Source organism: Cavia porcellus, unplaced genomic scaffold (genome assembly GCF_034190915.1).
Source record: "Cavia porcellus strain 051 isolate PalLab524CR breed Dunkin Hartley unplaced genomic scaffold, mCavPor4.1 scaffold_22, whole genome shotgun sequence".
NCBI classification, from domain to species: Eukaryota; Metazoa; Chordata; class Mammalia; order Rodentia; family Caviidae; genus Cavia; species Cavia porcellus.
Window position 1 is genome coordinate 27852803 of NW_026947505.1, and position 16813 is coordinate 27869615.

A 16813-nucleotide genomic window follows, 5' to 3' on the forward strand; every position below is an offset into this window, starting at 1 on the left:
GCCACAAACAATAATTCTGACTAGTCACATTTTAAGAACATTCTTTTCAAATTCTTAGAAATGCAAGCTTATATTTACTCTTAAAGAAGTTCAAAAGAATTATTTTAGAAGAACACAAATATATGATGATTAAAACTTCTGAAGTTTTCACGTTGGGTTCAAGTAGTTAAAATTCAACCAGACCTTGATTAAGGCTTTGAAAGTAATGCTTCGAGAGACATCCTTCCTTTTGTCATAGGCTAAGATTAATTAGTCATGTCTGCTAAGGGAACCCTTGTAGGAAATAATGGTGTTCTTCTGGTACATTTTCAGACAATCTTGTGTTCATGTGATTGCTACTGTTAAACTTTCAGCTAATAATGTGACAGATTTATGTGGGTAGAATACATTATGGATCATTTAGATTGAGCCATCTGTAATTGCTGATATGTAAAAAAGTTGAATAGTTGCAGTTTCATATGATTCAGTCTCAGAGTAATTCTCATGATAATTCTTCAGGGAAGGGATTATTTTTATTGCCTGACAAGTGAAAAAGTTGAAGTACAAAAGAGGTTAAACACGTCAGTTAAGGTCAAAGTGTGTCAGTGGGAACCTACAGTGCTGGCTGGACCCAGCAGGCTGGTGGTCTGTGCTCTCAGCTACTGCTCTGGAAACTATGCTGCAAGTGTGTGCTCCAGGTACGGTGGAGCATTCCTGTAAACCCAGCACTCTGGGAGGCTGAGGCAGATGAATCACAAGTTTGAGCCCAGGGCAGCTTAGTGAGGCTCCATCTCAAAACCAATCAATACCACAAAAACCAACCAAATAAAAAGAAACCAGGATGGAGACATAGTTTGGTGTGAGAATCATGGCTTCAAATCCCAGTGCCAGAAAAAGAGGAGGAGGAAGAGAAGAAGGAAACAGTTTGCTTCTATTCTAAAGGTGGTGTTTCATGGCTATTACTGACAGATCACAATATCTGAAATGATTTTTATCATTATCATAATTTGATAAAATATTTTGCATTTACAATGCAGCATTAGGTATCTGTACAAAAATTTCCTTTTATTAAGAATTCTTGAAACAATTTTAGTTATTGAGGTTCTCTAATGTCTACTGTGATTAGACTTAATTTATTTTCAATGGACTATTATTTTTCAGTTTTTATTTTTTTATTAGTACATGTTTTCAGTACATAGTGATTATATTCCTTGTGGGGAGTTGGTCCATGTTCATAACATGTCTTAATTATTTTTTCACTCCTTCCTCTCTCCATCTATTGATATTACCATTGGAAAGGATCTATTAGTCTGTGTCCTATAATCTATCTTTTATTTTGTTCTTTATTTATATTTTGAGTCTCTCATATAAGAGAAGCAATGCACCATTTAAACTGGCGTTTCTGACTTATTTCAAGTAACACTGTGGTTTTAAGGTGCATCAGTTTTGCTACAGATGACTCGTTTATCCTAGTTGTGTATAAATACCACATTTTCTTTATCCATACACCTATTAATGGACAAATACACTGCTTTCCAGATTTAATAATTATGTATTGTACTGCTATAAATCTGATATGTTCTAGTATGATGTCTTTGACTCTTTCGGGAAGATATCTAGGAGGGGAAGAGCTTAGTCAAATGGAACTTTCTAGTTTAGTTTTTGAGGAATCTCCACGCTGATTTCCATACCAACATCAATGTAGAAGGGGTTGTTTTTCCCTGCATTCTCTCCAGCATTTGTTGTTACTTGATTTCTTAATGACTAACATTCTTTCTGAAGATGAAATCTCAGTGTTGTTTAATTTGAATTTATCTAAAAGCATATATTGATTTCACTTGCCCATGTTTTAACTGAGTCTTCTATTTCGGGGAGTCTAATTTTTTGAGTTCTTTATATACTCTAATAGTCCTCTGTCAGATGAATATGGCAAAAATTTATTCCCACTTTGTGGGTTGTCTCTTCAGTCTGTTAGTTGTTTCCTTTGCTGTGCAGCAGCTTCTCACTTGTCCCAGGATCCAACAATCTCTATTTATTGGGAAGAGGAGACTGCAGTGTATTTGACTCAGTATCCAGTTCTCTGAGTGGGCCACAAAATTATTAATGATGCAAAGATAATCCAGCCATTGTTACATAAAGCAAATCAGTTGATAGCAACAACTATGACACCTTGACTATGGTAACAAAACCAGCAACAATAATAGTATGAAAACTGGATATTGACATACCCTAAAGTCAATAATGCCCACCCTTCCTTGACCATAGAAAACAGATTTATAATTATAATATGAACACTAAGGCAAACCAAATATTGGCATACAATAAATATCAACTAAATGAAACAACTTTATCTCCACTAACAATAGAGCAGTGTTCCATAAGTAATAGCACCATTAACTATCTAAAGAGTCATAAGCCTTAATGGTTAAGTAAGGATAGAGTGGTTGGGGAACCAGAGAATGAGAAAAATAAAATTTAAACAATGAATCAATAGAAGATGAGAGAAAATTGAGATTGAGGGTGCTATTGAGTTTAAGGAAATTAATATTGCTTTATTACCGAGAAAAATGAAAAAGAAAAATAGGGAAAACAGAGCAAAATAAAGAAAAAGGAGGAGAAAAGAATTTATCAGAAAAGAAGAAAAAGAAGCAGGTAGAAAACTCCAACCTCTCAAAAAACTACTGAGGGAAAAAAATGAAAAAAATTGAGTTAAAAAAATTTCTCTGTCTTCCTGAATGTTTCCTTCCAGATCTTGAGATCTAGCATGTCACAAGTCATGATTTTCTCTGCCTAACTTTGTGGTCTGTGGGCTTGTGAGGTGCACTCCCTGCTCCAGAGACCTCTCTGTCTGTACACCCCAGACTGTGGCAACTGTTAAAGCTGAGACATGTCCTTGCTCTTGTTGGTAGATGGGACCTGATCAGCCCTCTGATCCTGACTGGATGTAGGCTATGGGGCAGGAGTTCAAGCAGACTGTGGAACTCAGTGCCAGTACTTTCAGATCTAGTCTTCTGTGAAAGCCGTGTTTCTTCTGTGAAAGCCGTGTTTCTTCACTAAAAAAGGCAGTGTCTGTGTCCTTCTTGACCTGAGCTTCAACTTCCCAGGGGGTCTATACCTAGCTTGCACCTTTTTTGTAGCTGCCTCCCACACAGTCTCTATGAAAGGATAAACCTGGAAACCTTGATACTGATTGCTCTGTGGTTCAGTCTCAAACAGCTCTTTCTAAAAAACGAGCTGGCTTAAGCTGTCTTTCACAATATGGTGAGTCCTGCAATTGGTTTCTTCCCCAATTCTATTATGTCATGAAAGACACACATTTGGAGTAAAGCCTCATGCTGTTTTTGTAGTTTATAGCAGTGGTGGGATTTTCTTCGGTCTAGCACTGCTGATCAGATCTGTATTTTCTTCCTTGTTTTTCCTTGCTCTCCTGACCCTCTGGGCTTACCATCTCTCATGGCCTTGTCTATAATCGGATTAGTTGGTTAGTTGGTGTCTCTTCTCTTCCAAGGAATTGACCTCATCTATGATCATGTAGGTAGGTTGGTTGGTGCCTCTACTGGGCCATGTTTAGGAAAAACAAAATGCAGAGCCGTCCTGGAGTCCGTGGTTAACACAGCTAGGGCATGGGCTTGCATACTTAGTGAAGGTCTCCATAGTTGGGTGTGACTGCAACAGAATACTAAATCATTAAAATGGATTGTTTCTGAGCCTTAGTTTCTTCATCCATACAATGGAAATAATGATGGAACCTCATAAAACTTAAAGATATAATGCAAATAATTATATTCTGAAAGAGTAAAAAATATAATGTAATTATTATTTACATCACCTTAATACTAGTTTGTGATACAAAGTAGCCCTAATTAAATGTACTTTCAAAATTAATCTTTAGATAGTAAACATAAATCTTTAAAGAACTTAAAAAACTTTAATTTTTAAAAATTTTATTTATTTATTTTTTTGATACTGGAGTCAACCTGAGAATCTTGTGTTTGCCAGACAAGCACAGTGCTGCTGAGCTACATCTCCAGCCAAAACCTTCATCTTACACTTATTAGTGACAGTAGAAGTGAGTTTTACCATCAATTGACAATCTCTGACCTACAACATGGTAAGAGTACGATTTGAACACGTTCAGTTTGAGGGGCTCACAGAACACTCAAATAGCGATGACCAATAAGCTGTCAGACATGCAAATTTGGGGCTAGATGGAGGGTGTGCAAAGGTAAGGGAGTGGAAAGCACATGTAACATCAAATATATGTTGTAAAAAGCATTTTAGGAAGATCAACCTTATACTAACATACAGAATGTCTGGAAAGCTAGAAATGGATATGGGATATTGGTTAGAAACCAATTGCACTTATTTAGGCATAATTGAGACTTTCTTGATGAGGATGAAGTCATAAGAATGGAGAGAAAGGAAACCATGGGGTTCTGCAAATCAAAATTGATGGGTTGCCCAAGAAAAATACCCATTATGGAAGACCATGAAAAGAAATAGGAAAAGATAATGGTTATGGCTAAGAGTTTAGAGTTGACTTTGAAAATTTTATGGAACATTATTATTTGGATTTTGACAATATGATAAGACATTTGAATGGAAATATATGTGAGGAGGCTAGAGCAGGTAGACCCAATTCAAAGGGAACTCAAGACAGACTGGGAATACAACCACATGTGTAGTAATTAATGTTGAAGGTCTGAAATGGGAAAGATTTCCTGGCAGGGTGTAGATCCTTTCTTATAAGTTAAAAATCAGAAAAGGTCATATTTTCCTGAATTTCAAACTGTCGACAGGGAAAGTACTGCTGATTTTCATTCTTCATGGTAATTACAGTCAATAAATTTGCTGTTGAGCACTAAACTAACAAATATTTGTAAGGGAACTGTAGGGTTAGTGTCTTGCCAGGTTCTGATCACAACGTTTTTGTTAACTGATCAATTAGTAACCTGTTCTAAATTGTGTATTTCTCTTTAGAGACACCTTGTTTAACACGCATTGTTGATTTATTAACACAACCTCATGATCAACAGCACTATAATTCTTGTCTGAATTTATACAATACATGTATTTTTTCTTGGGGGCACATCATAGCCTTCTTGCATTTAGAAATGCCAGATGTGACTTTGGCACCATGTTTGGGGACTTATTCATAAGGCATGATTCTTGTTCATGTTAGAGTTTAGTGCAGTCAGGGCAAGGATGGTGCTGGATTTTTCTACCTGTTGGCTTAGAATCCTCTTCTGGTAACCATTCTTCAGGATGACCATCAAAGGGCATAGAAATTCTTGTGGAAATTCAAAGAGGGGCCAGGACATGGAGTAATGCATACCACTTTTATTTACATTCCACTAGTCACAACTCTGTCACTTTGCCTCACTTAGAGGCAAGGTAACTGAGAAGCAAAGGGGACCACACAGTTTCTTATTGCTACTGTAACAAATTTCCATTGACATAGTGTCTCCAAACCTAAAATTTATTCTCCAACAGTTCTGCATCAGAAGATCAGAATGAGCCTAATGGGATGGACTAGACACCTGAAGAAACAGTGAGGAAAGGGTCAGGCATCTGGAAAAAACCACTTAGCCAACATCTTGTGAGATGCTGTTCAACAGCTGCCATGAAGGCTTCCAAAGAGCTACCAAAAGCACCCATGAGAAAGTGAGAAGTCAGCCTACAGCACTCCCAGTTGGGTGAGAACTTCCTCCTTGTGCACTGCCTCCTATTCCTTCCCTGATCTTGACCCTGGAAGACCAGAAACCATCAGCCTAGAAAAAGTCAAGTAGGGAAGACAGAAGAAAGTGTCTGAACTGTCTGCATGTTTCTAGGTGCAGCAGGATTTATCTGGGGAGTTGGGAGTCCCTGCCTTGGCTGAGTTTCTCCACAAGGAAGGGGAAGAGCTCTTTTTGTTGTATGTATTTTTAAAAGAATAGTGGGCTCTGATTAGATTTTTATGAGCATTCCCTGTTTACTGTACACCTTTGCAATTTTTACCCAAACTATATCACACTTTACAAGTGATTCTTAAACTTTCATGATTCACTGAGAGTTCCCTCAGATTTCACTGCTTCCCCCCTCAGTGGGATGCCATTCATTGACTTTCCTGAACTCTTTTCTTCCTGAGACCTTGTAATTTAGACTTTCCTTTAATGTGAGTTATCTATTACTTCTTAAACATTAATTTAGCTGGAATGTATCTCTGTTGTTTTCATTGACGTAAAGGATAAGTTCATGAAATATTTTGACAAATGTTGCTCATTGCTCTCCAATCCGAGGCAGCATTTTAAACTGTTACCAGTGGTTGGAAGGAATTATCCTCCAGTCTGAGGTAGCATCTTAAATGGTCTGGGCTTCATCATATTCTGACTTGCTTTAAACAATTCCTTAGTGTTATGAATAGAGAACCTTCATTTTTTTCAGTTTTCCTTACACAATACCACTTTGATTTTCTGATAGAGTGAGGTTGTTTATTTCTGAGTGAGTCAATGTTGTTTTCTGTAGTGGATTGGCCAACAAATAACTCATTTATTATTGCCAGGATGTAACTGGTTTGTATTAACTTGCCAGATGTATAATTGATGAGGTGATCCAGTGTCAAATTAATTTCATTTATAAGTGGGGTGGTTTAAGAGTCACAAGTTTGGATGTCAACTATTCTAAAACAGCATTCTTGCACAATCACCTTAGCAACAGTAAATAATGACATAATCATCACACACCAGAAAAAGAATGGCCAAGCATGATCTAAACAGTTCTTTTCCTTATAATTGTTTGCCAACTACTTTTTTTTTTTTTTTTATTACTTTACATATATACTGGAAAAGCCAGCCATGGAAGTGGAATGATTTGTGATGCAAATTGAAGGCATATGAAAAAAAATTCAGATTCTCCAACTGAGTAAATATTATTAAAATGACATCCTATGTGCAGGTAGGGTTTTTGTCCTATGTAAAGAAAAATGTGCACGTGATTTATGGGAAAAAAAGAACTATAGTGAGTACTCAATCATCAAGAGTTGTGTGTAGTAGGCAGTGCGTGGACAAATGAAATTATACCCCAGTCAACTTCTTGGAATGCTTAGTACAAGGAGACTTGTATTTCCTGCCCTCACATTGCCTACATTTTTTGAGATTAATGGAAAAAATGGAAAAAGTTTACCAGAGAGACTGAGAAGACTGGAAGAGGGGATTTGCAAGATTTTGTAGAAAAGGGAGGATATTATTCAAAATATTTGATAGTATGATAATGTAAATGAATATACAAAACAAAATTAAAATAATCAACACGTGTTTTATAGGGTCTCAGAAGGGAAGAGGGCTTAAGTAAATAAAGTATGTTGTTCTGTTACTAAGATACATGGAAAGATTGCTTTATTGTGCCAAGCCATGCAACCGAGAGCAGGAGAAATTGCCAAGTGCCTGGAATAAACGAAGGCTCTTTGCCAAGGCCTCCAGTGTGGTGTCCGGTAGAACTGATGATAGCGACCATCCGTGCTTCTCATGTGTCCTAGTTTGAAGTGTTGTTTCCTGGAGATTCTTTGTTCATGTTATCCATCAGTCTCTGGAATCTCTCTTGTGTTCTGAGTTCAGTTAAAATTTTAATACGAAGAGATGTTAAATTTTATCTCATACTTTTTCTCAGTGAAATGACAAAACCGTATGGTTTTTCTGCTTTAACCTTTTAAGTGCAATGAATCACATTTATTTCACTGTTGGGCTTCCTCAGAATTACTACATTAGAGCAAAATTGGACAAGATATTTTTTTCTTTTTTTAAATATTGGGCCGGATTTTGTGTGCTTATATTATTTAGGGTTTTTATAAAATGTTTATCAATCAGTTAAATTTCTTTTAATTTTCCTCCATCATATTTTTTTCCCCCCAGAAATAGGGATTGAACCCAGGGCCTTTGTACTAAGGTATATCCCAACCCTTTTTTATTTTAATGCAAGGTCTTGCTAAATTCTAAGCTGCCGAGGCTGATCTCAGGATCCTTTTCCCTCCGTCCTCTAGAGTGCCGGGGTTATAGTGTTCACTGCAATGCTTGGCCGGGAGTTTGTTTAGATTTAAATATGTATTTCCCAAATTGTCTACTCAGCGTTCCTTCTTGTATCCCAGATCTTCATCCTGAGGTCAGATTTTTCGTTTCGAAGTCTTTTTAGAAGTTCCTTTAGTAAAACTCTGAAAGTAGTAAATATTGTCAAATTTTATTCATTTATGATTACCTTTATCTAATTCTTGGAAGATAATTGTGCTGCATATTCAGATCTAGGTTTGTAGTTATTTTTTCAGTTAAGTTTGGAGATATTCCTTCCTTTTAGTGTTGACAAGTATTCTGTTTAACTTCGTTTTTGTAGGCATTCTCTGGGTGCTGTCTGGGTACTTTGAATCACCTAAGGAATTCTGTATTCTTAGCATTACACATGTACTTTGATACTGATTTTGTTGTGCTTATCTGATTTGATGTTTGTTGTCCTTCTCAAGGTCAGCACATTTACTGACATTTCATCAGTTCTCAGCCATTATTTCTTTGAATACTGCACCTTCTGGGTCCTCTCAGTTCTTTTCTTCTAAGACTTTGATTGGACAAATGCCAGACCTTTTATTTATTTTTTTAAAAATCGATTTTATTGGTGCATTTTAGATAAACATGATGATCACATTCACCTTAGAGAATTTGTACCCATGCATGCTATATCTTAATTCTTTGTTTCCTATTCCCTCCCTTCCCTTCAACCTTTTCTCCCCTCCTTATTTATAAAAACTTTGCTTCCATTTTTTCTTTTATTTTCTTTTTTGTTTTCCCTTTCTTCCTTTCCATGCTTCTTATATTTCCTGGTTTGAATGGCTATTTGTTCATATTATTCATCAGTCTCTGGAATCTCTCTTATGTTCTGGGTTCAGTTAAAATTTTAACATGAAGTGATGTCAAATTTTATCTCATATTTTTTATTAGTGAAAAATAAGACCGTATATGTTCATCGTCTCCCTAATTCCCCTTCCCATTTGAATATTTTTCCTATTCCTAATATCTATTATACGTTTTATTTCTTATTTACATTTTTGGTTTCTTATACCAGAGAAATGTGGTATTTAAACACATGTGCTTGATTTATTTCACTTAAGAGTATGGTCTTAGGGTGCATTCATTTGTGTAGAAATGTTTTGAGTTTATCCTTCTTTGTGGAAGAGTAGTACTCCATTTTATTAAAAAACAAAAACTTATTCCATTCATTGGTTAATATGTATTTGGGCTGTTTCCAAAATTTAACCATTACAACAGTTCTGCTACATGAGTGTGCATATATTGCTGTAGTACAATGCTTTTAATTCATTCAGGAAGATACCAAAAAGAATACCTGGGTCAAACGGAACCTCTAGTTTTAGTTTTCTAAGGAATTTCCAAACAGCTTTCCAGAGTGGTTGAACCAGTTTACACTCACAACATTAGAGAAGGGTTCTTTTTTCCTTGCAGTCCCTCCAGCATTAGTTATTGGTTGATTTCTTGACAAATAGCCATTTTTTCTGGGGTGAGGTAGAGTCTCAGTGTTGTTTTGATTTGCGTCTCTCGAATGACCAGTGATGCTGAACATATTTTCATGTGTTTATTTGCTGATTGTATTTCTTTAGCTGAGAAGTGCATATTAATCTCAGATGTCCATTTTTGGATTGGGTCTTTAAATTTGGGAGGTGTGATTTTTTTGGAGTTCTTCATATGTTCTCAATAGTAATCCTTTGTCTGAGGAACAGCTGGTAAACATTTTTTTCCCTCATCGTGAGTTGTCTTTTCACTCTGTTGGTACTTTCTTTTGTTCTGAATAAGCTTTTTAATGGAATGAGATCCCAGTTGTTGATTTTTTGGTGGTACTTACTGTGTTATCAGGGTTTTGTTCCTAAAGTCTTTTCCTACACCTGTGTCTTCAAGAGTTATACCTCTTCTATCTTCCAGCAGATTTAGTGTTTCTGTTTTAATATTTAAATCTTTGACCCATTTTGATTTTAATTTAGTGCATTTTGAAGCATATAGGTCTAGTTGTACGATTCAGCATATGGAAAATCAGTTTTCCCAGCACCATTTAGTAAGAGGCTGTCTTTCTTCCAGTGAAGACATTTGACCTCTTTGTAATAAATAAGGTGACTGAATGCATTTGCAGTTGTTTCTATATCTTCTAGTCTGTTTCATTGATTCTCAGGTCTGGTTTTTGTTTTTTTTCCTTTTTCAGTCACAGTAGCTTTGGAGTACAATTTCAAGTCAGGGATTGTGATGCTCCTGGCCTGCTAGATTGTTTGATTCTATTTTTCATGACTTTTTAGTATTTTGTATCATTATGTATCACAGTGCAATAATGTTGGAAATTTCTGTAGGTTACTCTTCTACTTCCCTTATTTTCTCTTTTGCCATATCTAATCTCATATTTAGTTATACATCAAGATTTTATTATTTATGGTAATGTTTGTCATTTATAAGTTATGGTTGGCTATTATGCAAACCGTTTTCTATTTTTCTCTATTTTTAGCTCTATGTAAGATATATGTGTTATTATTTAGTATTATGAACCTAATAATTCAAATATTGGAAGCACAAAACTGTCTTGCTTCTGCTGTCTATTCTTATGGTGTTTGTTTCTTTGAGGGTTTATGCTGTCATATTTGATCTACCTTAACTTGTGGCGAGGGCCTAAATTGAGGATGCTTTTCTCTAGAGAGGATTTCTGTTTCTTTTATGCTATGGATAAAAGATGCTCCTCTCCTCAGATACTCACAAGTCCAGATTGATGTGGGATCAGGAACACTCAGACTTGGTATCTGCCTGTGGTTAGCTTATATATTAATCATGACACCTCTTAAAGCCCCATCACACACCTACCATGTTCTGTTAATGCCACCTCCACAGTGTCTTGTCTAAGAATTTGTTTTTCTGCTGACACTTTCATCCAGGTCCTTATGACCTCTCACTTGGATTATTTTAATGGCCTCCTAATTTCCCCTTGGTCTTAATCTTTCCTCTAATCATTTCTGATCCTAGCTGCCTACTCTTTCTAGAGTACAGTTCTGATTTGTACAGTATAAAGCTCTTAGTTTGCATAGTGATCATCTTTTGGTAATACAGCCACCAGGATGCCTCCCCTATACCTGTCTGCTCCTTTGTGAGGAGTGGTGGCTATAGTTCCTGCTCAGTGGCTTCCTCTATGCTCTCACAGTAAACCCAGACACCACCTCCCATCTGGCTTTAAGTGATTCTTTTACAAGATCTAGCTGATCTTTACACTGGAGCTCTAATTCCTTGCATGCTTCTTACAGTCTAACCAACATTCATGAAGTACTAAAAATCTCTTCTTTTCTCTCTTTGCTTTTGTTCCTCTGGCAAGAACATTCCTCCATTGCTATTTCCCTACCTTAGCATTTTTGATTCTCAGATGAGGTATTTTCTCTAAAGTTAGAAAGATTTAATGGAAATAAAGAGACCTCATTTTAAATGCTGGGAACGGCCAACATTTTGTTTCTGTTAATTCCACATCAGAAAACTGTTCTTTTACTGACTGATAGTGCAAAGAATACCCAGTTTGCAAATGAAGTTTAAGCTGCGCCCCCCCCCACCAGCTGTGTTGTTTGCTGTGTAAACATAATCTGGGTGATAACCTCAGTTTCTACTTCAGTAAAGTGGGCATAATCATATATATCTCTCTCTGACATTCATGGGGATGAATAAGCATGTGATTCACAAATTGCTATGTGCCACATACTTATATAGAAGGGTGCACGGGACCTCACAATTTACTTAGTCTCATCTCAGAAGGAAGTGGTCACAAGAGGAAGAGGAGGACAGCTAAAGGAAAATGTGTGCCTGGAAAGAGGAATGAAGGGCGATGCTTCCCTGCAGGAAAAGGTCCCCAGGGCAAGATGTCCAGTTAAGCACCTTCCCCAGGTTTGGTTATATTGGACAGGGATGCAAGGGTGTTCTTTGGGAGAGAAGAATCATGCTAGGGCTCTAGTGTCTTCCTGGGTCTTTCTGGGACTGGTCAGGACTGTACTGCCGATAGCAAAGCCTGGGTCAGCCGCTAGCTGGTCCAGATGCTGTTTCATAAATGACCACACGGCTGTGCCCTATTCGCGGTCAGAGATACAGTTTGGGTTCAGTATAGGACTGCTGAACAAATAAGTGCCTGGCCATCCTTTTGCTGGATGAGGTATACAGAGATTGGGGGACATGTTCTGGGCAGCAGCCTGCAGCATGTATTGCCCTGCAGCTGGATTCTCCTCTCAAAAAGAGGCTGGGGTCGGGGAAATGCAGCCTGGCAAAGTGACCAGACATATGTTTTCTTAGTTTGATGCCGTGGCCAACTCTTAAAGTTGCCAATTGGAGCTTGAAGATAGCATTTTGAGCTCTGTCCCACTCACATTTACTAAGGACTCTTCTCCAAACTGTGTTCTTTTAAATTCGTTAGTATTAGAGTGAACATGCCTCTGTGGCTGTCCCTAGGAAGTGTATGTGTAAATCTAAAGAAAAGGAGGATATCAGGAATGGTCATAAAATTCCTTCAAGTTTCACAGCACTGTTTAACACTGGGTGGTGGTTTTTTTTTGTTTGTTTGTTTTTTGGTTGTTCTATTGCACTTGATTTTGAGCTGTTTAAGGCAAGGGCTATCTGTGGTTTACTCACATTTGTATACTCAGAGATTCTAGAACATTACCTGGAACAAAATATGCATTTAAAAGAGGCTATATAAAAGAATGGATGAATGAAATATTTCTCTTGATTTGTATATAGCCAAAGCCTTTTGTCCAATGCCTAGTGGTAGTGATAGAATGGGCATTGGACAAAACTGTGGCACACAAATCTGTGAGCTTTTCTGTAAGGCTAACAGAGGCAGACCCACATAGAACCCTCAAGAATGCACATACTAGACTGGGAGTCTGATATCTCAAATCTCTATGTTTTACCAATTCCCAGCATATTTTGGTACACAAGAAGATTACTACTTTGGCACTGCCTTGCAATGGAAGCACATTAGAACTTCAGGGCAGAGAAAGCATGCTTCAGGCAGTGATGAATACACAGAAATTTTTTTTTCCTACTTTAAGGAGCCATTTGTTTTTTCTAATTTCTTTTTTGTTCTTTCAAAATCTGAAAAGATGAACAATATAAAATAGAGATATTGTGCAACTGTTTGCTAAGGAAGACTGACCACCAAAGTTTTTCTGACAATTTGTGGTGGACATGGGCAAGTAAAACAGACTTCTGTTTGTACTTCCGGCCTTAATCCTGATGCTTTTATTGAAATTTGGTTAGATTTCCGAGGTGCAATAGTATGGTGGAGAGAAACCTGTGCTTGGAGTCAGAAAGCTTGGGCTGGGCTGTTATGCTCATCAGTTAGAGAATCCAGAGCACCTCACAGGATTCTTGAAAACTTGATTTTCTCTCTGTTAAGACAGAGCAATGCCTCTAAGGGTGTTGTGAGAACAGACTGATTACTGATCAAGAAAAGTTTTATATAGCATTATTTTATTTTATTAAAATGGAGTTTACTTGCTTACTTTTATTTTCTTATGTCTGAGTTATTACGCCCCACCAAGCATGACAGATACATCCCCCCCTCCTTTTTTTCTATGTAAAGTCTTTAAAATTTGTGTGTTTATCACTATTGTGTAATGGTATGGTGCAGTGTCCTGCTTCGGTCAGTGTAGATTGATGTATTCAAATGTGTTGCTACAAAGCAGAGTCATGACAGTAAAATCCAAGTCTGAACAATATTTGATATTAATGTTGGTATCAATATGGTATGAGACATGTATTTTCAAAATTCTACTTTAGTTCACACTGGATGGTCATTGAGACGAGGTTTCCAGTTTTCCTTGTGAAACATGAGGACAGCATTTTAATTTCCTGTACCACATCGGAATGCCATGACAATGTGTATGGAGACTGTTGAATTCTTTTGATGCAGAGATAGTATATTTTAAAAATGACTAGAAGCAGCAGAGATAGTATGTAAGTGTGGGTATATCTTGATTCATAAATCTAGAAATGAACTACAGAACAGTATAGGAGGCAGGTTAGGAAAGATCATGTTCCAATAGTCAGTAACTGGTCTAGTGCCAGAGTGACCTCTGTTCTGTTTTGACAAACAAAATACCAAAAAGTAAGACATGTGAAAAAAGTAAAGTCTATCAAGACAAAACTAAACAGAAGAGATCTTGACAGCACTTATATTTTTGAGATGACTCAACTCAGGACCTATGACTATGGTCGTTTTTTTTTGTTTGTTTGTTTTTGAGATCTTCTAACCTAAAGTAGTGATAGTTTACAAGTCTTATTTAGGATATTTTATTAAATATGCACTCTTAAATTTGTAGTCAAATTAGAGTCAGTACTTGTAACTATTAGAAGTTTAGATTCAGCATCTAATAGTCCATGGTTGCTTTTTCTAGTCTAGTCACTGAAACTTTAAATTTGGAAGTAATTCTATATGGTGCTTCATTCTCAAATGTCCATATATGAAAGTTGTTCTAATGAGTAACGTTAAGGGAGGGAGATAAATGCATGTGGATGTCATGCAGAAAGAAGGATGGGCTTTCAGACTATATCGTAGGATAATTTTGTTAAATTTACTTAGAAGAATGAAATCTTCAGATGACAAAAGTTTAATGGAGAGTGAATGACCAGGGTAAGAAGAATTTGACTTTATATAATGCCAGTTCCCTTTATCCCCACATCCAGTACAGAAAATCACTCTAGCTATCCTTCAGCTACCTTAGGTATCTCACAAGCTCTTACACTTCCATTGCTCTTCTGATCCCAGTGTTAGCTGGTCTCACCTGGATTATAAGAGTCTGTTTGTGGTCTCTTTTTGGACCCGGGAATGGAAGCCCAGGATTCTTTCCCCATGTTTGGTGGCTCTTCCATGAGAAGGATCATTCTCTCTGGTTGGTGTTCCCTGAGGCAGGAGCCAAACCTCCAGGTTCCTTTCAGGTCCTTTCAGCTGTATGAGTCTCCTGTGGCTACTGTAACAGGCACTTTATTGGCTAAAGAAACAGAAATTTATTCTGAAAATGCATTCCACTGGACTGAAATCAAGATATAACAGGGATGTGCACCCCTCACAGGGTCTGACGGTTTGTTGCCCCTCCCAGCTCTGGTGGCTGCCAACAGTCCTTTGCTTGTGGTTGTGTCACTCCCATATTTGCCTCTATGATTAATTGTCGTTTCTTGTGTGTGTATCGAATCTCTCTTCCTTCTTATAAGTGTATATATGGCTGTATTCAGTGCCCATCTAGATAATCCAGGATAATCTCTGCATTTCCAAATGCTTAATTTAACCAAGACTCCTCCACTAGGTAGCATACACAAGTTTCTGAGATGAAGATGTGGGCATCAGTGGGGCACTGTATTTCAGCCCTTCAGCATCCATGAATGACCAAAGAAAGATTTTACCATTAACTCCAGTTAGAAATTCCTGCTTCTGATTCAATGTAGGTCACTGGGGCCCCCTTGACCACTGTGGGGAAAGGAACTGTTGAAAAGGACTTGGGGTGGGGAAGGGAATTGTCAGTTGGCTGGGGGGAGGGATTAATATTCTCAAAGGGAGAGATAGTTGGGGAAGCTGCTGGGAAGACAAAAACCATAGACCTGTGAAATGACACATCGGGAACTATTATAACTCTAGGAAACAGAGTAAGAAAGTACATATTTAAACATTAAGTTGTTTGAAAATTGTTAAGAGCCCTGGAGATCACAAAACATGAAGATCAGTGAAGAAGAAAACTTCACTGAGAACCAGGAGAAAGTCTTCCCAAAAGTTAGGTGGCAGTTTTATGCCTTTTCTAGATCTTCCAATTAAGCAAGAGGTGCTGGCTAAGGATTATCACATTTATGTCTTGTTTTTGTTTTGTTGTTTCAGAGGAGAAATTTAATGCTTATATTTTTAAGAGGTCTACAATTCATTTAACAAACTCTGTCCTTTCTGGTCAAGTTTTGGGGTTGTCAAGATGGAGAGCTGATTTCACAGTGAGCTGGGAGTTTTATCCCCACGAGGTTTGAGAGGAACCTGGTTTTCCTAGTTCAGAAGATCTTGTTGCCTCTAGCAGGGCTCGCAGGCAACGAAAGAGCCAAAACCAGGTTAGAATTTGGAATGCAGAGACCCTAAGGCAGTGTTTAAATTGCAGAAACTGGAGAGAGGAAGGCCAGGTGTGTCCTTGGTCTATATTATATTGTGCCCTTTTCAGCTCATATCATGAGCTCCATAGAAATGGCCAACAAGAGCAACAGTGTCTAAGTGTAAACTAACTATATATTTAGTTAGCTCATGAGTAGGGTTGCTAGCTAGCGGAAGGCCCTGAGATAGAGCTGGGTGATCAAAAGAATAAAGAGTACAGATATTCCTCGTTTAAGCATTTATCTGTTTAATGACTGTTTGGATTTACAACTAGTCCTTCCCTTTTGTGTACTTCTGTACATCTTCTTGATAGAGCCTCAAAAACCTTTTTTTTTGTATAGTAAACTTTGTTTTTGTAATATGGTAATTTTGTTGGTTGTATAGTTTTATGTTCTTTTATCATTACAGTACTGCATGTATGTTATGTAAATAAAAACAAACTCATTAAGTTGGAGTTTCCTTTGATCATTTCTCTGTTCTGAATCTTGTAATGTACATACTATATACACTTTCTCATTTAGTAACTAGCTCATTTAATGGCATAGTTGCAGGAATGGAACTCAGTCATTAAATAAGGAGTATCTGTAGGTTATTGTATTTTAGGCTAATTCCCTAAGCATATTGTGCAAATAAATACAGCACTCATGAAAAGACAAATGTCTTAAAAATATGTATGGTT

At 37.2% G+C, this 16813-nt stretch overlaps 1 long non-coding RNA gene across 1 annotated transcript in view; it reads left to right on the top strand.

Annotated features, from left to right (window-relative positions):
• LOC111756357 (uncharacterized) overlaps nt 1-16606 on the top strand; it is a 30033-nt gene extending 13427 nt beyond the window's left edge. The window contains exon 5 of the long non-coding RNA XR_010041906.1: nt 5473-16606. This is a non-coding gene — a long non-coding RNA (uncharacterized LOC111756357). The remainder of the gene's footprint in view (nt 1-5472) is intronic.
• The last annotated feature ends 207 nt before the right edge of the window (nt 16607-16813 follow it).